Source organism: Mauremys reevesii, linkage group 21 (assembly GCF_016161935.1).
Source record: "Mauremys reevesii isolate NIE-2019 linkage group 21, ASM1616193v1, whole genome shotgun sequence".
Classification (NCBI taxonomy): Eukaryota; Metazoa; Chordata; order Testudines; family Geoemydidae; genus Mauremys; species Mauremys reevesii.
Genome location: NC_052643.1, coordinates 16146376 through 16172982, shown reverse-complemented (window position 1 = coordinate 16172982; position 26607 = coordinate 16146376). Strand labels below are relative to the sequence as shown.

Below are 26607 nucleotides of genomic sequence, written 5' to 3'. Positions count from 1 at the left end.
GGTGATTCTGGCTTTCAGTCAAAATTCCCAACCCATACTGCATTGCCTCAAGTTACTTCAAAGGTAAAAGGAAAACCAGGGCTTGATTTTTCAGAGGGGCTGATTCCCTCACAATTCCCAATGAAATCTAAAAATCAAGGCCTTAATTTTTAGAATCCTGATATAATAAATTTAAGACTAACACAATGGGTCAAAAGAACTCGAGAGAAATTCATCTTTAAGAACAAATTTCAGGCAACCCTAAGAACACATGAACTTTTTCATTGGCAGAGAACAGCCAATTCTGATTATATAATTTAGATTTAAAAGAAAGCCTTGTCACACTTACACAAGAATAAAAATGATGTTCACAAATATGCAAGCACCCACTAAAATCTGCAATGTGAAAAGTGAAAACATCGTTTTCAACATTAGCATTATGTGCATCATGCCTTAAGTTCCAAAGCACTGCTAACAGTAACAATTAAAGTAGTAAGAAAAGCTTGTTATCAGCACTCAAACAAGGCTGTTACTATTGGTCTTAATTGACAACAAAATATTGGGAATTACAAGAAGAGGAAGAGGTAAGACCTCAAAAATCACCAGAAGTAGTACTGAGGAAAAGAAAAGGATTTACAGTTACAAAGTATTTCAATTTTCCTCCAGTACTCCCAGTTTAGAGGGTATTAACTGTTTGTACAAAGAAGTTTTGAGGGGTTTTAAGACTGCATACCTCCAGCACCATATGAGACTAACTAGTGGCCTTCCTCCAGGTGGATGATATTGACATCCACCTTCCCTTAGAGCTTTTTGTGTGTTTAAAACATCACTTGTCTTCACTATGCAGGGAGACATCGGACAAGGGTGTCAATGCAGATAAAGTATATCTTTAAGCCTGCTGTGTCAGGATAATAGTGGATTATACTAAGTATAAAAGCAGGAAGGCAAACTGAAGTGCAGTAACCTGAGATTAAAGAGCTAGTTTTGTAACAATGTTGACTTATTTTAAGATGTTTACTATACAAGCAGAAAAACACATTTAAAAATTGTGGATAGACTATAAGCTAGAGAATTCACTTCTGGTGATCAACACTAAGGTTAAGCGTCATCCTCATCCAAACTCTAATTTAAAGATGAAGAATTTAGGAGGGACTATCAAAAGCAGAGCATAAATATATTTCCATGAAGATTTCTCTGTCTCACATTCAATCATTTCACATTTTAAAAAGAAATCAGCTGGTTTATGATCACATCTTCCTAAAAGCTGAACAGATGAAATCTCACTGATTTTATCTGCAGTTAGTTTTTGGCATTAAATTAGGTGAGAACATTTAAAAGTAACTAACTGAAGAGCAACTATAACAATGATGCACATCAGAATACGTAATATTAATTTTCAAATTAAAAAAAACACTTACTCCAGCAGTTCCCTGAGCCAACCTTCCCTAATACAGGACAGAAGCCACAGATCATTCATACATTCTGGAAAAATACTAAGTTATTTGCTAGGTCCACATTAACTATAAGAGTTATACAAATCTATTTTACAGAAAGTTTAGTTTAATTTTTGGAGCTGATACTCCATGAGTATCCTGTGATGGCTGCAGGAAGCAACCCTGGTATTGGAAAATTTATTTTAAATGTAACACTGCAGTTAGTACTTAAGAACAAACCAGACAAACCATGAAGAAAAAGAGATTTGCAGTGCCACAAGATTCCATTTTTAGATAAAATACAGTCTTGTAAAAGCAACATTAAGAATTACAGGCAAACTCATTTTCATCACCCCACAGCACTGATTCAGTGAGGGTGTTCTTGTAATTCAACTGTCAGAGGCCCCTCTCTGAAAAAGCATTTCTACTTCTGGTAAGCGGAGAGCTTACAGATCTCATTATCACAGTCAAAGGAATGGGTTTTTAAAAAACAGAAGAGAAAGGAAATAAAACCATAGAAGGAGAATGTGTTAAACAAGGTTTAGGCAGTTAGATCATTGCACCGAGATGGCTGGATGACAGCCAACAGTGCAGAGCATGGCGGAAGTAATGTCCCAAAATACCCAAGTATTTCACCTCCAGGAAAAGAGATGGAAAAGCTGGGATTAAGAACAAATACACTGCTTCTGAGAGGGTGCAAAAATGGCAGTTTCAGAGATAAAACCTCTCTACTGAAAACTGAGAGAATTGCTTTCTCTCATATCAAACCAGTTTTGTTTCCCAGTTTTTCAAAAATTTAGAGAATCGTTACACTGGTAACAGCTTGACCAGATTGTCTACTAGAAAGACATCAATATTGAGGTATCCATTAAATATAAGTCTTGGTCTTTTCCTTAGAGATTCTCCTCCCCCCGCCCATCACTTTCCTTGGGGAAAGATATTTTGAAGAACGCTTTTAGATTTCCGTCATTTTCCACATTACCCCAAATCTTTACATACTCAAATGAAAAAAGTTAATAGAAAGAACTTGCTTTAAAAATTGTATTAGAAAGAGTTTTTAAAAACTGACTCCAATGATATACTGAACACTCTTATAAGCCATCAGATGTATGAACAGGTGCTTCTCTAATTCTGCTTACACCCTCCTCCCTCCTGACACAGCAGTATAAACACAATCAAACACAGGATTTAGGAGCCAAACATGCTGTGTGTTTGTCTGACTACAAACCACCCCTTCCAAAGGTTGTTTTATATGTACACTGGCTACCTCCCAAAGACTGATATTTGAGTTTTATCAGGATTAAAATTACCCCTGATGGAGGCCTTTAAAAGCAGTCCACACCTGAACGCTGAACATCTAGCACAGTGGTTCTGAAACTTGTTCCAACGCTTGTGCAGTGAAAGCCCCTGGCGGGCCGGGTCGGTTTGTTTAGCTGCCATGTCCGCAGGTTCGGCCAATCGCAGCTCCCAGTGTCCGCAGTTTGCTGCTCCCAGTGTCCGCATTTCGCTGCTCCAGGACAATGGGAGCTGCTGGAAGCGGCAGCCAGTATGTCCCTCAGCCTGTGCTGTTTCCAGCAGCTCCCACTGGCCTGGAACAGCAAGCCGCGGCCACTGGGAGCGCGATCGGCCAAACCTGCAAACGCGGCAGGTAAACGAACTGGCCTGGCCCACCAGGGGCTTTCCCTGCACAAGCGGAGGAACAAGTTTGGGAACCACTGATCTAGCATAATCATATGAAATATTTTCAACTCAGCGGAGTACTATACTGATAGGGACTGCACCAATTAACTTCGAAGGCCCGCACAAAGATTGAGTTGTACCCTTTAAGATGAAGTTTTTTGGAAAGCACGAGCAGAGAACCTCCACCTGTGCCCAAATACAACATACCTGGGCTGCAAAGGAACCCAATGCTTTTGGCAATTCTTTAGTTTAATATTTCATTTTTAGTGACTATTAAAGCATAAAAGCAAATCAAAATATAATGGCTGATCAAGAATTTAAGCCTAGAATTTTTTATTTCTTGAAATACCTGACAAGCTTTAAGGATTTTTATTCATTCAAGCTAACAAAATATTTATCTGAAGTTTGTAATATTGCAACTGAGCACAGAATAATTTCAAAAATTGTCTTCCATTTAAATTGAAGTTATTTCACTGCTGCCTCAACCAGCTAACGCTTGTTCTCTAGTGATTTAAAATAGAAAGCACATTTCCTAAGCAGCTACTGAATAGTCATCAGTGCCTGAATATTGTCAGCAAGACACAAACAAGTCCACTCCTCTTCATTTTCTTTAATAAGTATTACATCTAGACAAAATATTTGAGAGTAGAACAAAAAGTGGCTGTATTACAGAATTCTCCAGTAGCAGTGAGAAATTCGCAACAGCTTGCCCATCAAATTATGGTGATATTTATCTAAACAAGTGTTCTATTATGAGGAAGTGAAGATATTGCTGCAGGAAAATAAAGTTTTTTTTTTAACAACATGAACTTATAGAACTGATCCACTCGGAGCCTTCAACAAATTTGTATCTACCCAAGTTCTGTCTAAGTTCTCTCATCTCAGGAGCATACTGCTGCAATGCTAACTTGTAACAGGTCACTTAACTGCAAATGGTAGAGAGTTTTATAATTATGCACGTATTTATGTCTGTACTACCAACTCAGATGTATAATATTCATTTCCCCTTTTACCCAGCCTCCAGATAAACCCATGAAGCTGTAGTTTAATTGGAAACGTTGCTGTGTAACTATTTTATCTTTGGCTCGCCACCCACCCACCTTTCTGTATCTGTCATTTATGACCTTATACAGACACTGTCTTGAGGAAATGTATTAAAGCCCATAATTTAAATAAAATCATTCTAATATGAACATATTTTACTAATTTAAGAGTGTCTAAAAAGTAAATTTATCTCATTGTGCAATACACTACTGCAGTTGATGCATTCAGCCACAATACCACATGGCTCTACAAACAGGAACTACAGTAGTAGATAAGTCATGGGTGTGGTCTCATCAAGTGACTTAACTGTTTCAATCCCCAACAAAAACTACACTAGGATGCAGTTGTGAATACAACTCAGTAAATTCGGGGTAACATATCATGTGACACCATTCAACAGCAATTCCATTATGATAATGACACTTTAGTGTTTGTGGTCCCCAAGGCTGTTGCTACAGAGCAGAGTTAAGGTGCCAAACAAATCATTTAAAAATTTTTAACTTGTATATCCATATTCACCAGTGCCCTCTCACAGCTTTACCACACACTGTAGCAGCACAAAACAACTAGAATGCACTGGCTAATTAAATTAGGTTTACAGAGTAGTACAAACTAGTTGGGAGTATGAACCCCAATTTTGCCCTCCTTCATTCCCAATATTCCCTAGCACACAGAAAGCTTAATTAACTCTTTATCTTGTCCTCTGATTAGACTGGTGCAAAAGGGCAGTTTTGGAAAATTAGGATTAGCGAGCATTCCCCCCCCCCAATAATGGAATGTCTGTCACGGGATAATGTATAAAATCTCCTCCTGCAGAGGCACTCGTGAGGAGCTGCCCTCTTCCAAAACACCCATCACATTCCATTGTTACTAGCAACAGCGACACCAAGCTGCCCCCAAAGACCTGGGTGGCCCCCTGTACTGCCAAAACACTTGAGATTAACACCTTTTGCATTTCCTCACTAATTTTAATTATCACCTAACTGTTGCATCAATACTGTTTTTAAAGTATATAACTATACTGTATACTTATATAAGTAATATTAATATGGTTGCTTCCTTAACTGCTTCCCAATATTTGTAATTGTATCTCGTAACTGTGCACATTGCCAATCTTAGAAATCCAGTTTGTCAGCACAAACCTGGATGTAAATATTAAAAAGCCAATGACTAAATTTAGTCCACTTATAAAATTAAATTCATATGGCTCCTGTAGTGTTAAAATTCTTACTCAAAAAGCATTACTACTGCTATCTCAAAGAGACTTGATCACCAATATCATACATCTCTCCATTGGGCAAAATTACAATAGGAGAATTGTCTAGTCTTTTACTAATATTTCTTTTTATTACATATCTTTTTTTAAAAAAATCTCTAGAAAGTTAAAGTTCCTTACTCACAATATAATTCTGTCCCTACCTTTTTCATAAACTTGGGGAAGCCTGCATGAAACAGAGAAAGAAAATGTTCATGATTACTAATGGAAACTGGAAAGGAATCAGAATGAAGAAAAGCCACACCCTAAAACTGCACACAATTACATACGGCATTGAAGTTAACTTTTTAGGTCTTTTTTACTTTATATATATTATATAATTTTCATCTTAGCAAAACCAGAGAGTAGCGTGTCTTGGTTTTTCTTTAGATTTCCAAGATTACTTGAGATCAATATAAAAATTTTTCTCTTTTGAAAAGTAAATCATTTGAGAAAAGTCTTAAGAGCGGATGGAACACAGCTGTAAAATAGCATATTTTGGATCTATTCTACTTAAGCTCTAACATATAGCAACGCTAGCTGTACATATGGAATGCAAAGGCTGTTATTTTGTTAAGCAAGTTATATTACACTATCATTTTAGACAAATAAAAGGGTTTAAAGTATTTCAGAGCTGGAATTTCTTTATGCAGTTACCAAAACAAGAAATCCCCAACTGTTAAAAGCAAAACCACACTAGAAATTAAAGGTTTTATATGGAAGTTATATGTAAAATACTCAGCATTCTACACTAATGTATCTAGCTGACACTGCAATTTCAAACACACATGAATGAATGAATAAGGTTTCTGAAGGTATCAATTCCTCTTTAGGAGAAACCTAACTTCATAGCAGATACATGGAGAAATAGATTCTGGAAAAGTAGTAAGTAGATTACCACTGTTGAGAAGAGACCTCTGTGAGGATGGTTTTTAGGTGACTAGATACAATACATATTTAGCAATTGGTGAAGGAATGAGCCTTCTGCCTGAAAGTTCCTTTAGGAATACTTCCCTCAACCCAGTCACCCAACCACCTCCAAAACTGGTACCTTTAAGGAGACAGTAAGTTAATACCTTACACAAGACTAAGGAAAGTCTAGTACCCTTACATGGATGAATATCATTTATTCAGAGATGTAGACACTAGAAGTAACTGGGCACCAGGACTGAAGGTGTGAGTTAAACCATCATCATCAGATAAAGGAGCTCAAAGGCCACAATAGGTCTTCTAAAAGATACCCAAAAGTGTTGACAAGTGGTATTTTGGCACAGAAAACCTGTTCAGCATTTCAATCATGAAGCTGGAATCAGAGATTTGACTACCTTCACTATGATGTTGATATTCTGTGGTTGTCATTGTAGGTTGCAGTGACACTTGAGAAGACTGGACGGTCCAGCACACAGAAAATCGGGTCTTTTACCTCAAGGTTGTTGGTTCAAAACACTGCCGGTGAGTTGCGATTCAGACCATCTCAGTAGACAATTGTCTACACTACAAAAATATCACAAACTGCACTAACTGCAACTCTTTTTGCAGTCTTAGAAGAGAGGCCAGGGGCACAAATGTGACATGGAAAGTGAACCTCCTTCTCATTCCTGGAGCTGGCATCTCCAGGTCAGGGTAGAAGCACATCAGTGTCAAGGGGAAGATGGGTGAAGTGGCAGTTTGTACTGCTGCTCATGATTAACCTGTTTTGTTAAACTGCAATTGCATCTCCCAGCTCCAAAAAAATGTAGGTCTACACTTTTCACAATTAACAATCACACCAAAAATACTTTAAAAAAAAATCCTTTTCCTTAGGATCACAAGGAAAGCTATACTAAAACTCCAACACAACAGAACATAGCTGAAGTGATAAGTAACGTGAGCAAAGAAATCTAACCATACTTGATTAAGAGGAAATCTAACCTCCTTACATGAAATCTAGAATCCACATTTCCAGGTAAAAAACGCATTAGTTGCGCCCTCAGATTCAACCGGTCTGAACCAACTGAACTTGTAGCAGTCTGTCCAGACACCACCACACAACAGTTCACTTAGTAATTCCTTGTCAAGACTGGAAGAACCAATTTTGGCCATAACAACTCTGGTCCAATTTTCAATGGATGCAAAGAAAATTGCTCCATGTCACAGTTTTTTTCCCCCCCTATAATCATAATAAAAGATCCTTGGCTTCAAGACTGCTTGAAGCACATTTAAAAGAGAACAAAAAATGCTGAGCCACTAGGAAACCTGGGATAATGAGAAAAAATACACACTGTGGACTGAGAACTGTAAGACTGCAATGGGGGGGCGGGGGGAAGGGAGGGAAGTAAACTTGTAAAGGACACACCATTACCATATAATGAAACAAGGTTTAATTGGGGTGTATTATAAAATATCTGCATGAACATGCAGATGTACATGGTTGTTTGACAACTATGCAAAGTGAAGATTAGAAACAATTTAATTTTTAGAAAACAAAGTATGGAGACAACATATGTTTAGAATTTGTGTTATCTCTTATTACTAGACCAGCTGAATCAATGAGTTAATGGTTTTGGAGAGCTTAAAGAAAGGAAATTCCAACAGCAGCATATTTTCTTCTAAAAACAAAAAAAATATGCATTAAAATCAAAGAAGTGGAAGAAGTCTGTTGTTGATCCAAGCAATTTACAACTAATTCCAGCTGTGACAGAGCAACCAATGACATAATCATAACCTAGCAAATACCTACAGTAAAAATTTAATATTTCCCTCCTAACCAGTTTTCAAAGATAAACGTATTTCTAGCAAAAAGTTGCTTCAACACATTTAAAACACCTACTTCAACCATTTTGAAATGGATTGTACATTTAGCATTAACACACATCTTTGCTAGGCTAGTGAAATACAGAGCACTTCTTAAACTATGTGCCCTCCATTAGACAATTCAATGAATTAGAATTTACAGAGTCATGCTGCTACCATAGTCTTCATATCCTTCCTTACGTGACTGCCTCTAATACTGAACACATTAAACCAGTGAAAAGAAGAATACAGGCTATGACTGTTTTGTGAAAGTGCTATTGTTTTTTTACTGAGGAGGCTGTAAAAGTGATCTTCAAGAGAATGTTGTATTTGATGCACTTTGTTCCTTTAGTGACATAAAACTGGTTTGACCAATACTAGAACCCTATGTACCAAGCCAAATTATACTACAAAAAAAAGAATGTTTTACATTACTGAAAAGCAACAAAATAAGATCTCATCCAAACTATATTCTACATTGAAAAGCGTACAACTTCCAATGGTAGCAGAAGCTAGATGTGTTGCAATCAACTTACACAGTTCTTGAGAGGAAGAACAGATTCAGATACTCCTGCTCCTCTTGCCTAATATTGACCCCACGATACAATTAACAAGTTGACTAACACCAAAGGGAATATATCATCCAGTCTTTGCTGACTACTTCAGCAGTGATTTGAATAACATTCATCCAGACAGAATGGTCCTATTGATGCATTTTCTGAAGCCACAATAAGGAGTACCCTCCTAAAAGCTGCATCAGCTGATAGCTGCAAGTGTAGCTAACTGTGTGAACACAGTCAAAAATACACAAGATGAAGTTCCAGCCCAGGAGATCACTTCCGTTGGACAGCATGCTCTCTTTGCCCACAAAGCTATTGCTAGCATAGAGTACAACTTTAATGCCTTCAGGCAGTTACATTTTGAGGATGATTCTGGTGGAAAATAAAGCATTTCTTCTCAATAGCTCAGGGCCCTTATGCCAATACTCTCTAAGGATGTTCCTGTAATCATAATGCTGCTTATTGAGAAGTACAGGAAGACTAAACTCACGGAGGATCAGTGTCAGAAAAGGGGGGGAGGGGGAAGACAACCTACTTGGGATGGAAAGTTGGTGGTGCCTTTAACATACGTGCTGTTTTTAAATTTGAGAATGTGGGTAATGTGTGAGCTGATTTAACACATTTACATAGACAACCATTCTAAAACTATTCTGATTAAACTAAACTCATATACCAGGACATTCACTTATTTAGAAATCTCATTTCAAAGATGGCTTTTCAATTCCATGTTCAGAGACAGTCTGGTCAAGGTCTGAGATCCTGACTCTTCTGTAGGGCCCTCCTAGTCTATCAATATAGCCCAGTTATAACATCTATTTCAATTTTTTTGACTGATTGCTGCTATTTTAATCCTCTCTCTGTAATAATGGAGCTGTTGCTGAAGGAGAGAAAAATCTATCCCTTGAAGAGCTGAAAGCTCCAAAAACTGCCCACTGAAGGAGGTAAAAGCCAATTAATAGGGGAGCAAAAAAAAAATTGCACAAGTATATGAAGTTTTCCCCTTTATATGCTCTATAGAACAGACAGGAATCGAGAAGCTACCCAGAGACAGAAATCACACCGTTCTGTTTAAAGACATTAAATCCTGTCACTCAAGAATGACTGACAAAACTAATCTGTTCTTTGTTTCTGGAAAGTAAAAGGGAAGCCCAGAATCATGAATGATCTGAGAACTGGTGTGAAACATGACATTTGTGGAAGTACTTGCAGAGATATTTCCGTCCAATCAGATTCTCACTGAAGAAGAAAACAAAAGTTAAGATTAGCTGCTCATATATGGCAGCTTCCCAGATGTAGAGCGAGAACTTTTTGGTGGGTATGTGGATCCTGAGCACTAGAGACTGGCCAGTTTTTAACTGCCTCTGAAACATCACACATAAGAGCACCAATTCCATAAAAGAACTAGTTTCAGGGAAACTATTTCACTCTTTGATGTATTGATAATTTATGGAATGGGTATAAACATTTTTTTACCCCTCTTAAATTTGAATTGATTTTGCTGTAGTGAAAGTGAGAAAGTGGGTGGAGCCAAGCTTACAGTGGACAAAGCATTGTTTCCTCACACACAGTTCAGCCAGCACAGTTTATTCCTAGGGTGACCAGATGTCCTGGTTTTATAGGGACAGTCCCGATGTTTGGATCTTTTTCTTATATAGGATCTTATTACCCTCCATCCCCTGTCCTGATTTTTCACATTTGCTGTCTAGTCACCCTATTTATTCCTGACTTGCAATATTCATACTGTTCTAGTGAAGAGCTTCTACTAAGCCTCAGTTGACTATCATGCTGGCTTGCATGAATAAGGCTTATTCAAATTGAAGTATGGACATTTTGTTTTTGCAAAGATTCCTAGAAATCTTTAAATGACTCAGATGCAACAATCCCACTTGATTTTTAAATATTAAACACCTTCAAGGTTCTCTGTTCAGATATTACGATAGTTTCACCAACTAGGCTAATAGTGTTCAATGAATCCAACCTAATGAACCTCATTCAGTGTTGCAAATACAATTTTTATAAAAGTAATGATTGTTTACACAATGCCAATTTAACTATAAGAAAAATTGGAGTGATCAAGTTTATTTTTCTCTTTGCTACAGGTTTTTAAGTGGCCTTTTAGAATAAGTGTTCATCATCGGACCTGTGAATATCAGATAATGAAGTAGGGTATGCTCAAGTCATCTAGTACATCACTCTTGAAAGACAGGTAATTTGCAATTTTCTTGAAGTTTCATTAAGAAAAAAGGATTTTCATGCCCTTGCTTACCAAATTCTGGAAATGTTATCACCTCTAATGCTTCTAATCTTCTCTGAACTCATAAGCAATTCTCTGTCTAAGTGTGGTCAAGTAGCAAAGAAATTACTTATTTTAACCCTTCACAATAATATACTCCAAATAAAGCAAACCTGTATAGATATTTTACAACAGTATCATAGAACAAACTAGCAAGAAGCAGAAAATTAAAGATGTGCCATACCATAATTTCATCCAGTAAATATAGTATGTATAGCAACCATTGTGATCTAATAAGAGATGCCTTCAATACTGAGGTACAACACAAATGAATACAGCAGCTCTATCAGAATATTTAAATTGATTCAGCAAAGTTCAAATTTGTATGGTAAGTTTATTGCTTCCTCCCCTTGCACAAATCAGTGTAAAGGTAATTTATTAAAGACAAACTTTGGTATTCTTTTTTTTTGAGATACTATAATTAAAATTCAACCCCCTCTTATTGTCACACTCATTGCAAAGATGACCTTACATTTCAGTAGCAAAAGACAATGGCACTTTAAAGAAGCAAGCTACTACCCCTTTTTCTGCTCTGATGATCCATCAAGTCAATTTTCACTTCTGGTCCATTAGTACTAATAGCCTACTGAAGCCAGCATTTCCTATAGTACTTATAATTGACGTTACAGGAACATAAAGCAGAATACCAGGTGGGGTGAAAGGAACTGCAGAAGAGAAGGAATACAATAATTTAGGAAGATTTAGAATAAAAATGTATTATTGTTAAGCATTATCAGTGTTTGCTGTTGTAAAGCACAGAAGATAAGAGTTCCTTCCTCAATGAGTTCATAATCAAGGATCATACAAAATGCAGAAAGTTTCTACAGCATGTGTATCTGAGGATGACAGAATTTTTTATATGGGTGGATCAAAGCGACTATTCATCCACAAAGAGATTAGAAGAGGACAATACAGAATGGGCTACCTCCGTTACAAACTTCCAGCAATGGAGATGCCACCTAAGGGTATGTCTTCACTACCCGCCGGATTGAAGGGCAGTGATTGATCCAGCAGGGATCACTAGACGCGATAAATCAACCCCCGAGTGCTCTCCTGTTGACTCCTGTACTCCAGCGCCGCAAGAGGTGCAGGCAGAGTCGACAGGGGAGCAACAGCAGTTGACTTGCCACGGTGAAGATACCACAGTAAGTCAATCTAAGTACGTCGACTTCAGCTAAGTTATTCATGTAGCTGAAGTTGCGTAACTTAGATCGATCCCCCCCTAGTTTAGACCAGGGCTAAGATGAAAAATTTTTTTACTTGGAATAACAAAATGAGAGAGAAAAGATTGCTCATGCAGCTATATCAAATATATGCACAAAAAGCATAGCATTATCCCTGGCTGTGCTGAATTGAACTCATTTCCCTACAGATGTTAACGCTAGTGCAACTCTGCAGGTGGCAGCAGGAGAGGGAAATACTAGACAGGGTCCTATTTGTTTTTGTTTTAAAAAATCACCATATTGTCTAAGTGTGCTCCGAGGCCTGGTCTACTCTTAAAAATTAGATCAACCTAGTTACGTAGCTCAAGGCTGTGAAAAATGTAGTGCCATAGGTAGGACAACTAACTCTCAGCGTAGACCCGGCTAGGTCCACAGAACAATTTTTCTGTGGCCATAGCTACCACCTCTTGGAGAGATGGATTAACTGAGGCCATGGCTACACTTGCAAATTTGCAGCGCTGCAGCAGGGTGTGAAAACACACCCTCTCCAGCGCTGCGGCGCTGCAAAGCACCAGTGTGGTCAAAGCCCCAGCGCTGGGAGCGCGGCTCCCAGCACTGTACGTTATTCCCCACAGGGAGGTGGAGTACGGACAGCGCTGGGAGAGCTCTCTCCCAGCGCTGGTGCTTTGACTACACTTAGCGCTTCAAAGCGCTGCTGCGGCAGCACTTTGAAGTGCAAGTGTAGCCATAGCCTGACATTGACCAAAAAAACCCTTGCAGCAAGGTAGGAAGTGTCTGCACTACAGCAGTGCAATGGCACAGCTACAGTGCCATAGCTGTGCCACTGTAGTGTAGATATGACCCGAGTAGGTAAGGATCACACGGCAATAAGTCATTCATCACCTGAGACATGCTTTCCTTAGTGTTCCTGCCATGAAGCTGCTCTAACATTTATCTCCTAAAAATGTCTGGCGTAGCTGAGGCCTCAGGCTACACACACAGATAGCACTGCTGTTTCAGCCTAGAGGCCTGCAAGAACAACCTGTGCAGGTAAAAAGTATGATTAACCACAACAGAAAGAACTTGACTATTATTCCTCATGACCAAAACTTTACTTTCCAAAGTAAGCATTACTTAATCTTAATAGCACTATCAGAAAGTATCAAAACTAACATCCCTCAAGAGTTCAAAATACTGCAGCTACAAAATAGCAATTTCATATCTGACATTTTAAACTCAAGTCATGGTTCATATCATCCTCTGCTGTGGAAAAATCTTTAGAAGGGTAAAAAAGTTCTGTGCATTTCACCGTATGGAATGCCCAGTGTTGCTGCCTCATGGGGTGGAGGAATGCTAGTTGACACAAAAGTGATGCAAGGCGTGGGCTTGCAATCATATCAAGGCATCATGAAGAGGCTGCCTTTCCACGGAACAAGCTCTGAATGTGGCCACTCTACCACTGGTTCCTGTCTGCTACTAGTCCCACTGAGGAGGGAGGAAGCTGTGATACTTCAGGGTTTTGTGCCATATAATCCACAGGATTTCAAGGGAACAAGTGCCATCCAGAGAAGCCTTTGCTCCCTCCAGAACGCCAGACTTGCAATGCTCATGAAGGGGGGCTCCTAGCAACTTGGTCATATCAGCTGTGCCCCCCTCCTGCAATAGTCAGCCCCAAATCTCACTTTTGGTCCCTTATAATACCTTCTAATGTGCAATGTATGGGGCCTTAATTATCTGAATACACAAATCCATCTTCTTAGTATTTAAAGTTCAGAATTATTCTGTGGACACAAGTAAAACATTTTTACATCTGTTACTACTATTGATTCCAATTTTTTAGAGCAGAATGAGAAAGCCAAACAATAAGAACTGAATGCCCCATTTCCTTCTTTGGGCACATGCTATTTTTAGTTGTATCTGCTTTTTCCATGCACATATATCCAATGCTACTATCACTCCATGTGGGCTGAGACACGCTCCCTGAAGCTCAATTAATTTCAAGCTTCATTCCTTAAAAACCAGATGAAGTATTGGACCACATGCTTTGAGAAACAAAGAACTCTCACTCTGAAGATTTCTTGCAGGAAAAAAACAAACCAATGAGCTATTTGGTTAGTTTTTTACTCTGTGTCCCTTTCCCAAATTGTGGTTCATGTCTTTCAGGCTATGTGACTCCAATTCTCCAGCCCAAATACAGGCTAAAGAAGACTTGAAAAAAGTGCAGTTCCACCACAAAGGGATAGGAAGATTCTGAGGGATTATGCCACTGAAGTTCTACCTATGGGCACATGGAGGGCGTAGAATAGGCTGAAGGAGGTGCAGGGAGGGACTTGGCCAATCGATTCACAACTATGTAGATCCATTGACTACATCCTCAACCAAGGGGTGACGGTGGGTTAAAAACACTTAAGTCTGGTCTACTCTAGAGTTAAGTTGATGCAAGACAGCTTACATCGACATAACTATGGAATTGTCTACACTTAATTTCACTCCTGCCAACATAACTGCCCTGCTATGCCAACTTAATAATTTCACCTCCATGAGCAGCACAGAGCTAAGGTTGATGTGGTCATGTAGGCACTTTGTCGCTTACATCGACTGTTACTGGCTTTCAGGAGCCATCACATGATACCTCACACTGACTGTACAATCAATACAAATGCTCCTGGTGAGGACGTGCCCTGCTGACACAAGGAGCAAAGCGTAGACATACACAGGTGGTGCAAATACTGCAGCAGCTGTAGGCAAATGTAAGTTAGGTTGGCTTAATTTTGCAGTGTAGACATGGCCTTAGAAATGTTACCGGAATCTCAAGTCTGCAGCAGAAAATGTGGATTGACTCTGCTGCTATTTTATGGTGGGGAGGAACTGTGCTCCCAACGGCCTGTGAAAAATCAATTTGAGCTTTGAGCACAATAATGCACTTGTCCCTTAACAAAAAAGCTTTTCCCTGCTGCTTGACCTTGATAAAATCATAAATCATGCTGTTGATGACATTACCACTGCACTGGAAGTGACACCAATATGAGTATTAGGACCTTCATGACGGGATGAAGAGTGGAACAATACCTTGTTTAAACACAGGTATCGGTAGTCAAAAAGAAGAACATTAACGACATGAAAAATTAATTTATATTTAAATCTAGAGTATAAAGACTCACCCAGCATGCAATCCATCAATGTTCAAAAACAAATAAAAAAGCGATAGCAAAATTTAGTTTCTTTCTTTTAAATGATCACTGTCTATTCTGTACACTATGCTAATTACTGTATATACTCGTACATAAGCCGAATATTTTGGTAAAAAAGCGACGCATCAAAGAGTGGGAGATGGCTTATAAATGGGTCTACACCAAAATTTGATAACTTTAAACTCTATGGAATCACTGAATTGAATATCTAATACATTGTCGTTTTGTTTACCTGGAGTGTCTGCAGGGATGGAGCCCCTCAGCTCCCTGTGGTGGCGGTTCACACGCCACTTCCCACAGCCACAGGGAGCTGAGGGGCTCCATGCCTGCAGACGCTCCAAGTAAACAAAATGTCCCAAACCGGCAGCAGTTTCCAACTCTGAAATATAGGGTCGGCTTATAAAAGGGTCATGCAGTTTTTGCTATTTTTACCTATCCATGGGGGGGGGGTGTCGGCTTATAAATGGATGGACTAATGAACAAGTATATACGGTAAATACTTAGCAGTCTCAAAATATAAAATTAAAAATTAAGATTTTACAATTTACTTTAGATATTTTTAATTTGCTGTGTATTTTATATCTAAACTAGCATAGTAATCCTTTCCCCTTTACAAATACATGCCTGTTAATCAGGAAATTGAGTGAAGTTGACACGGATCATTTATTGCTCCTGTTCTCACCACATCACTTAGGCTATGTCTACACAAGCACTTTTATCAGTCAGGGATGTGAAAAAACAAACAAACAAAAAAAACACACCCCTGACCAAACAAATTTCACAGACATAAGTGAAAAGGTGGACAGCGCTATGTCAGTGGGAGACTCACTCCTGTTGACATACCACTTCTAATAAGCGGCAGTAGGTTTAATTATGCCAATGGGAGAGCTCTCTCCTGATGGCATAGAGCAGCTACATGAGAGACAGTACAGTGTCGCAGCTGCATCAGTACAGCTGTGCCATTGTAAGGTCTGTCATGTAGAAACAGCCTTAAGGTAGAAGAGCTTAAGAAGAGCTCTGTGTAAGCTCAAAAGCTTGTCTCTCTCACCAACAGAAACTAGTCCAATAAAAGATACTACCTCACCCACCTTGTCTCTCTAAGGTATACCAAGGCAGCCAATTAAACTTTATTAACTTCTACAATGGTACTTTTAGCAGTGATAATTAATCCACACATTAAGATTCCAACAATCCAAAAATAGGAGAGATGGTCAACCTAAGCAAAGAGTTCTTAAACTCTTTTCTCAAGTAGTGTGAATCTTAACAGCTGTGCCTAAAAAACATCTAGGCATATTTTCCATGTGCAGAATTAGTGGAAAAAGCGTTCTGGCCACCAGCCCTTATCCAGCAAGGCATTTAAACACATGTTTAAAGTTAAGCATGTGATTAGTGTCACTGACTTCAGCAGAACTATTCACACTTAAATGTCTTGCTGGACTAGGGCCTTAGTGCTGTAAAGGAATACAAGCTGTATTGAAAATTAGTTTGGTTAATTATATTCCACCATAGATAAACATTATGCTTTCCTATACCGATAAAGGCAAATTCCCTGCTTCAAAAACCTTGTAATATTAGGGCCTGATCCTCCAAATCACTTTGGCCAGGTAGATTCTTACCACTGACTGACTTTAATAGACTATGCAAGACAATCTCCTTGCAGTATTACAGCCATAAGACATACTGAGAAGGACTCCAACATAGGGAAGGATTGAACAAAGACCTGAACTGCCTTCCATCCAGCATACTTACTGCTCAGTCCTGGCTATACACTAATATGGTAGCTGTAGCTTGTTCAACTGACTTGAACATCTCCTACCCTTGCTCTCCCACCCATCCTTACTGAATATAGGGACTAGGAAGAGAGATTCTAACCCCTCCAAATATCTTTTGTGCAAAGACTTGAATAGACAAACATTCTTATTTTTTAAAAATTACTAGCATATTTGAAGATGTCAGTGATTGAAATGTAAAAATTCAGAAGCCCAAACAATTAAGCTAGTATGCCAGTCTTAACAGAAAGAGAAGGACACTAAGATTTAAACCATTCCTATTGATATACTGATTTACTACTTATTAGTTCTCTGAAGACAAATATTCTCGCTGGACACCAAAGCTAACATTTTTAGATGCACCCACTAAATAACGATCCTCAACAGGGATTTAAATCTGACATGATTTTTCCAATTTTATAAAAAACCTTGCACATTCTAAGCAGCACAACTGTTCTGTAACTCTTCCAATGTCAGTCCTCAGTAAGCATACATGCACAAAAAGTTCTCATTTCCATCAGCTTTTATGATGCCAGTTCATACACCCTGATTGCTTGTAGTCTCCTAGTTATCATTACATTTTGTCCTGCAAAGTCAATAAAAAGCTACATCAGAGCTCAGGCAAGTGGCAATGGAAACAGAGCTTTTTTACCTATAGGCCACTCTTTCACATCCAGTTCAAGTTGATAGTCACCAAAAGTTATAGCCATCTTAAAGGCAGTTCAGTAACCCCTATGTGAAATGTACAGGTCTCAGTACAAATCTTGGTGGACAGGTGTCCACGTCCCAAAATTATAACTGCCATCCTTGTCAGCAGTGGTACCAAAGACTGAACAGGAGGCTAAGGAAAGGCAGAGTAGTAGAGACTTCCAAGGCACTTAATTATGGGAGGCGGGGGGTGTTTGGGAACACAGAATGCTTCTTCTCTCAGCAGCCAGTGGGTTTGGGGGGGTGGGGCTGAAGGGTGGTATTCAAAGTTTATCTGATGCCTTCCAGTCATAGGCTGCTACAAAAGATAGAACCTCTGAGTAGAATCTAGGGACAACACCATAATAGAAGTTGCAACAGCTGGAAGGTGGGGAGCCTCTGCTTCTCACCTGGGTATTGTCCCTCTTGGACAGTGCCCTCTATCCTAGCCTCATTTTTGGTATCAACCTTTGGGTAACAGGTTTATTCCTCTAGGTAATACGTGTCTAGGGAAGAGTGGGAAAAGAGAACATAGAAGACACAGAAGCATTGAATGCAATGTAGAGAGAAAAATATAAGGGGAGGAGGAAGAGAGAAATAAGAGAAGAAACCAACAAGGAGAACATCACAGGGGAAAAAAAAAGTCAGATTTATTTTAGGGAAAAGAGAAAGTGTACAGTAAAGCCAGGAAAGGAAAGATGGTCTAACTGTTAAAGGACTAGGAAACAAGAGATCGGTGTTCATCTGCCAACTCTTCCATAGACTCTTGCTCTGCATTTGTACAATGGAATTCCAAATTCTGTTGCAGCCTCTAAGTGCTATTGTAATACAAATAGGTTTTAAAAAAATACAGTAAATAAGAATATATTTTCAAATAACTTTCAATTACTTACAGTACAAGACAGCCTGCACATATTCCTTTAAACTGCAAGGGGGCATGGTTTCAAGGCCCAGCCTGGAGACATGCCATTTTTCACTCTAGATTGTAGACTTAGTCCTCAGGCTAACAGGCATCAAGGAAATTCAAGACCTGGCTTAGTATATGAGTTCATATTTATCTTTGTGAAAAAGAGGTTGCAAGTGAATAGAAACATTAAAAGGTCACACTATATTATATGCAGGCCATCCTCTTCTATCTGGAGATTTGCCATGATGCTTTGCCACAAAATTTTGAATGTGGCTTGACACATCTTCCCCATTGTCAAGGAATTTACACAGCTTAAAATAACAAAATAACACATTTTCTCAGGATATTCTATTCAATGACAGAAAGTGGAGGATTTGAGGAAAATGCTACAAAATTGCATCAAAAAAACCTTATGATTAAATCTTATGTATACAACACTAAGAAGCAATAGCAGGTTAGAGAACACTCAAGTAGCCACATCTACAAACTACTACACCTGGGTCTAAAAGCCCTATATATTTCGGTTCTATTAATTAAAAAAAAAAGAAAAGTGTTTTTGGATTTCCTCCTGCTACCAACAAATGTGTTTGTATTAACAAATGTGTTTATATTAAGGAATAAAGCATTTCCCTAGGTGCTGGAAATCCAAGTACAATCGCTTTGCTGAGAATTAGAAAGTAAATTGACTATGAAAGGAAAGTGAAATTGACTAGTCTAGCTTCATTGTCCAAACTGAGTGTAAGATAAATTTGATTTTTAAATATTTGAGTACACTTTATTTTTCTCCATTTATTCTATGACGATGACACAGGTAATAAATTTTTTTAACTAAACTAATGGACTTTTTAACCCAACAATGTCTCAGCAAAAAGACTTGACTTTCTAACAATTTTATGCAGCTTCTAACTAATTCAAACTTTTTCTACAAAGAGCTAATAACTTGTCTAACAAAACCTGCTGTAGCTGCAGTGATTGTAGTCTGATTATTATGGGAGAATCGGGACTTCATGGACAGTTGTCAGAAGCATTCGAAATATTAAAGAGCTATTGCAGAACACAACTGGAAGCTTATTTACAGACATTAACTGGATATTTTTGATCAAAAAAGCTGATCAACACGTTTGAAGTAATTTAATTGTTTTGCTCAGTTGCTAATCTGAAAACGTCCTAACTGTGCTATTAACATTTTATATTATTTGTTAAGCAGCAACAGTGGGATTGGTACTGTACAAGACATGGAATTTACAAGCTAAGCACACTTGTGTTCTCCACACTGGACTGGACCTTTCTGCATTAAAACCCTGCTCAGTGCCTATTCTGCAAAACCAGCAAGCTTCAAGGTCCAAAACTTGTGAACCCAAGAGAGCTGAGTATAAATTCATCTCATTCTAAAGATATACACAATTTGTTTCTAGCCCTGACAAGTAAACTTCAAACTTCAAAACACAGCAATCCTTAAATACAATCTTATTTTCCCATATCGCCATACACAATTACAACTACTTCAAATTAGTATAAAGCAGTATTCTAATTAGAGGTTCATGATATATTGGCTGCTAAAATCATACATGCAATGAAGAGGTGGCAGAAAAATGTCATATTTTGAAATACTTACTGGGCCACTGGAGCTCCTCTTGAAAGTGAAAAGAGGAACTGCTTATGATGTCAGCAGCAGCACTAGACTAAAAGGGCTTCTGAGAGTGTGCTAGGCAAGGGAACTCCCACAGAAAAAATAAATATGAACTGCTAAGGATTTTTTTAAACCATTGAGAAAGTTTAAAGTGCAAGTGAGGACCAACCTACAAGAATTCTCTAGTCATCCAAGTTACACTTTTGAGCCTAATGAATTCAGCTTAAGGTCCAGGGAACAACAAGACACCCAGTCTTTCAATGTCTGCATCCAAATAGTATGAAAGCATAGATAAAAGCTGAAATGACTGCAGTTTCTGCCTTCTGTCATACTACTTTCATTGACTATCAACACATGTTCCGGGGTCAGCAATACTTTGACTCTAGTGTATGGCTCCAGCTTATGAAATATATGAAAATAACTACATCCATTTAAAAATCAGAACACTGAATTTATGGGGCATTCAGCTACAAGTCCAAGAAATATTTCTTATCTGGTTTTAAATAGCAAAGGGAACCTTTTTCCAGAGGGTATGGCTGGAGAGTCTTGCCCGCATGCTCGGGGTTCAGCTGACCGCCATATTTGGGGTTGGGAAGGAATTTTCCTCCAGGGAAGATTGGCAGTGGCCCTGGAGGTTTTTCGCCTTCCTCCGAAGCATGGGGCAGGGGTCGCTTGCTAAAGGAGTGGGTGGATCGGCTTATGTGGCCTGCATCTAGCAGGAGGTCAGACTAGATGATCATAATGGTCCCTTCTGATCTTGAATTCTATGATTCTATGAAGTTATCAGACACAGAAGAGGTGCCTACTGATTGCCAGGCAGCGTGTCAGTCAATGCTTATGAAAATTCAGGACTTCGTAACCTGCAGCATAAATTAAATTGCTAAAAACATCAAACAAGATGTTGGTGATCTTTGTACAGACAACACATTCGCGTAACAGACAGTGGTCTCTATCCACTAAGATCTTCAGCACCCTTAATATTCATTACCTTATGAAGTGTGTTTTACAGGACTATCACCAATGCAACATATGCTTATCCTTTCTAATAGTTTAATAAAGTACAGGAACTTTTACTTCCTTGCCTGACATATTATAATCTGATCTGGAGTCTTGGTGATTTCAGCAGGATACAGTCACAACAGGAACCCTTGCCCCCATTTGTCTGCCTTATTTTGTCAGACCTATGGAAAGCAACAAGCCCCATTTTTTGTTAGATCACTTTGATAAGAGAATCTTCTAGGACATACATCTAATGGGAATTTCTACAATTTAAAATTAGCTATGAGAATTAGATTTCTTTTTAAATTCTTACAGCGTACAAATGCCTACTTTGATACATTTTACTATTTTACTTATTGAGTATGTCCAGAGCTGGAAGATTAATTTATATGATACCATCATAAACCTCAGTTTGACAAACTTGATGCTTATGTTGATACAGTTGACTTTTGCTGTATTTAAAATGCAAATACAGCACAATATCTTGCACCAAACATTCCATATATCGAACCTCATTAGCTCAGACCATGAATGGTCAGCCCAACAATTCTAAAAAAGGTATACAGGGGACAAGGAAGAGGAAAAGAATTCAAGAGGCATGATATAGCCATAGTTTCTATGAGTTAAAATCTTCAAACTGATCAATGTTCTTGTCTGCCATTAGATTTTTTTAAAGCCTTAACGACAATATATTTAAACATTAATTCTTGCAGAATACCATGTAGTTCAAAAGCATAAGATAACCTATATTAAAACAGCTACATATTTTCCCCTGGTAAAAAAATGACTGGGATAATCAGTGTTGCCACAGGCATTCAAATGACAAATTCAAGTTGTCCCAAGAATGTGCCGACCATTACTATTGGTCATTTAAATTCAGTCTCTAAAGTATCTACCCTGTAATTTTAAAGTGAACAACTGTATATTCTTCTGTCAGAAAAATCTGTTAGTAATCTGCCTGAGCTTCCCACAAAGCACAAAAAAAACCCACCCACAGTAAATACCTGTGTAAAGATCCATACACTTTTAGATAAAATTCTAGAGCACCTCTATTTATAGACAACATCATTTCAATAAGGCTCTCAGTTGTTGCAACTTATTTCCTCAAAACAACATGCAGCTACTACCCCAGAAATGAAATTTACATGAATTTGCTTATAAACAAACAAGCAAACCGAACAATAGAGATGTTTGGAACATAAAATGCAGAAAGTTTAGAACCAGCTAACAAGCAAAAGGTCTTACATAGTTTACATAATAGATGAGAAATATAGAAGTATTTGACTTTAGGGAAAAAATGAATTCTTCTTGATGCAGAGCAGAATATAATTACAAAAGCAGGTAGCAGTTAAGATTATTTAGAATATGAATGGAGTGGTTTACAACAGTAAAAATGAAAGGGCACATCACAACCATGACTGTTAAGAAGAAATAGGCAAAACTTTCATTTTAGTGATGCCTACCCATCCTTGGTTTGTTGGGATTCTTTACCTTATGGCACCCTTGCAAAATTCAACTCTCAACCTGATCTGCTATAATGCTCACAACAAGTTTGTAAGGCCGCATTAAGGAGTTTGTAGAACTGAGTATTTTGCTATTACTATTTTTTCCCTTTCTTTAAAGAACTGTAGATAATGACAATATATTTTAATTATGATCCTTCATACTTGTATTCAGCCTTATGGCATCTGCCATTGTAATAAAAGCAAACAACTAAACATTCTAATTATGGACAATCCAGATTTTATAATTAGGAATGCTGGTGGATGGCACAGTAGATTTCAGAAGGAAAGCAAAGTAAATTTTTCTCAGAGGAGTGTGGTAGCATTAGATATTCAACCATAAATACAACTGACAACAGCTGGAGCACAAATCAGAATTACTCACAGCAACAATAGGACACATGTAAAATGCTGTTCAGCTATCCAAAATTCAAGTAATCCTTATGTGTCAAAGATGCTTTCTTTTCACACAGTCACCAGAAATTAGAGAAATTTTGCAGGCTAAAAATTTAAATACACCATGCACTTTTCACAAGGCAAAATTTTAATACTAAAAAAATTTACCTAGAGCAGTGCACAGTGTTTCTCCAAGACTAAGATTTACACAGTCAGACATGGTTTCTTCTTTTCTCCTTCTTTTCTCCTGCTGCTTATCCTCAGCAACTGGCTTTCCCTTTAAGTTATAAGTATTCTCTATGAAAATGTCAAACTGAAGATAATCTTGTCCTTGTCACTTTTGCTCCGTTACAGAGCTAGCTGCACCTCTGTCTCCTTTCTGGTCTCTGAGTACACCCCCTCAGGTCTTAGGCCTTGCATCTTTACATATCCTGGGGTTGAATTCTACAATTCTCCCACTCTTGGGCTTCTCCACACAAACATATAATTCATGGCAAGCTGGGGTGTGAATCTACCCTGCACTGAGCACTGTCAATGTGTCAGCAAGCTCCACATGAACTGTTCGGTAATGCGCTTTGATCTAGTCCTGTGTCAGAGAGAACTAGATTAAAGTGCATTAACAAACTATTAACATGCATCAGCAGGGTCCACATGGACAGTTAGTCCACAGCAAGCTAGCCTGGAGTAGATTCATGCTCCTACTTGCCACAGATGAATTGTTCACATAAATATGACCTTAGACCAGGCCCTGAGCTGCAGTAACCTGTGTAACAGTGCTTACCTCAGAAGGTCTGAGTCCAGGAGCCCGTGATTCTTCCCTTCAGGAATATACAACCGTTGGCAAACAACAAAACACCTTCTTAAAACAAACTATTATTTATTTTGCAGTAGGAACAGAGCATGTAGACAAGAAAGAATTAGAAAACAACATACATCCATCTCTACCTTATCATGCTCTGATGGTAACCTAAGCAGGGCTAGCTTCTTTAGACTCCCATGATAGATGGCTGTCTCTCAGCCTGGCTGCCCTGCACAACTATTTATCCCCTTCTATTGAGGGGGCATTAGCTTTTAAACATGCCCTAGTTCTTTTGATCTCCTGTGTTTGCAGGCCTATTTCTCTCCTAGCATTTGTCGCTTAAGTTTGAAGCATTTGCTGAGAAGTGACTTATTGGCCATTCTTTTACCTTCCTGCCTGTTTTTCTTCCTGACGCCCTCATATTAAACTAACCCAATATATTAATACAGTAAACACCAGAACATATAATATTCATAAGTTACAGAGCAGCTCCAAAACAGTCTCAGATTTGGAGAACCAAACAGAAGTCTATGTTCAAACTAGCATTTGAAATTACTGTGACTGACGGGTGAATGATTATTTTGGAGTCTCACCACCAATCACGTTTATGCTTCTATGAAGTTCCGGAAATTTTACTATGATTTACATAGAAGAATGATTATGGCTGGGAAACAATGAGTATATACACAATGCATAGCAAATAGGCAGTGTGTCTTAAGATGGTCCCAGGTTATAAAATGTAGGCTATGTGGTTATCCTTTAGCTAAACATCTAAGACTTTAATGCACAGGAACTTAAGGCACAGAAAAAAAAAAAAATCAACCGGTGCCCTTTAAGTTTAACATACTAGACTTCCAGCTGAGTCTTCAACCTAAATACAAGCAATTCTTCCTTAAAATTTAAATATTTTCACATTAGCATAATCCAATTTCAATACTGCAGTTCAAAAATTGTCATAAGGACTAGGGTCAAATTACATATACAAATATTAAAAAAAAATTGGATACACCATGTGTTACCTCAGGTTCACAATGCCAATTTCATTTTTTTAAATGGGTAACAGAAATTTGTCCTTCATAAACCAATAAATTTTCAAATGGTCCTATCCAAATGCCTGTCTTTCTTCAAGACTAACCTTTCCTCTATGTCCACTTTAAGACCACAATAAACAAGGCCTTGATTTTTACAACACTGTAATACAAATATAATACTCTACTTTTAAACATTTATGCATATTTTTGAATATCTACATTTTTGCTTGCATTGGGAAGCCTTCTAAGGTAATTCACATTACCATTAGATGCAAAAGTAATGAAAAAGACACAGTTAACAGTCAGCTTTTAATGTTCTGCTAAACTACCACCAATTGGCTCAAGTATGTTCAGATTGTGTATATATTTTTGGTCACTGCAAAAAGAAAAAAAATTTCAGCTGAGAAGGCTGAAAAATGAACATAGATACACCACAGGCCCTTTGGAAATATTAAATTGTGATCCAACATTAAACTGATCCATACATAATTTTTTTTTAAAGTTAATTTGCAACTTTGGTTCCAAGAAATAAAACCAGATTTTCAATCTGATAAACTATTTTTTAGCCTGCACTTAAGGCTATGGTTAGAAAACACCCTTGGCTCTCCGCCCTATCCTGACCATCAAAGTAACAGAATCTAAACACCACAAGCAAGTCACTTTCAGGGTTATCAACGGTCTCCCTACCAGAACCACTAATATGTTATGGCAAGAACTGTTGGCATTAGTCAATGTAAGCAGGGAGGGGGGAGAGAAGAGTCCTAAGAAGATTTGTCTTATAGTAATTCAACCATATGACTATATGATTTCACATTTCCATTTGTTAGTATCAAACCAGTTGCTAAATGGGAGTCTCAAAACAATACGCTATGCCATATGGCTAAAACTGGATATTAAAATTGAGAATATCAATTACCAATCCACTAATGCTGAGAGCCAAAATCCATGGACAGTAAGAATTTAATCCAATTCAAAGACTGCAACATGAGCCAAGCCCTATCTACGGTCATTTTAGCAGAAAGCAACAAAATACAAATTTCAATTACAAGGATAAACTCAATTAATAAATGCATCACCTCCTTAATACTTCTATACCCTTAACCTCGAAGTTGCAGGCAATCAACCTAACAAAGCAAGATAATTTATCTTGCTTTGTTAAGAATATATTTCTGGATCTCAGCTTTCTGAAGGGACTTCCTTTAAGAAGGATTTTAAGTTAACTACATAAAAAGCACAAATTTTAGCAAAGTTACATATACAGTTTATATCCCTACTTTCTGATTTCATATAGTTACTGGTATCTAATTTCACACTGTGGTTGAGAAATCATAACTCAAAACGTAACTGCTAAGGAAGATCAGTTAGTTGCTTCCTACATGACCTAATTTAAACCTTTAGAACACCAGGAAGTTGTTACACACAACAGCCAGCAACATCTTGTTTGGTTTGGGGGAAGGGTGTCACACACACACAACACAGATTATATATATTTGTTGTTAATGAATATATTCCAAAGC

General features: G+C 38.1%; 2 protein-coding genes across 27 annotated transcripts in view; one reads left to right on the top strand and one right to left on the bottom strand.

The window, feature by feature from the left end:
* The window catches only part of CALML6 (calmodulin like 6), a 235833-nt gene that overhangs the window by 87399 nt on the left and 121827 nt on the right, over window positions 1-26607 (top strand). For 19 of the 25 annotated variants that reach the window (XM_039509211.1, XM_039509212.1, XM_039509194.1 and 16 more), the window contains 2 exons: window positions 6756-6843; window positions 10823-10929. The gene's annotated coding sequence lies outside the window, so the exon portion shown is untranslated. The remainder of the gene's footprint in view (window positions 1-6755; window positions 6844-10822; window positions 10930-26607) is intronic. The other 6 variants (XM_039509202.1, XM_039509192.1, XM_039509190.1 and 3 more) reach the window with 1 other exon arrangement.
* Window positions 1-26607, bottom strand: part of GNB1 (G protein subunit beta 1) — an 80917-nt gene that overhangs the window by 50522 nt on the left and 3788 nt on the right. The gene's annotated exons all lie outside the window — the stretch shown is intronic.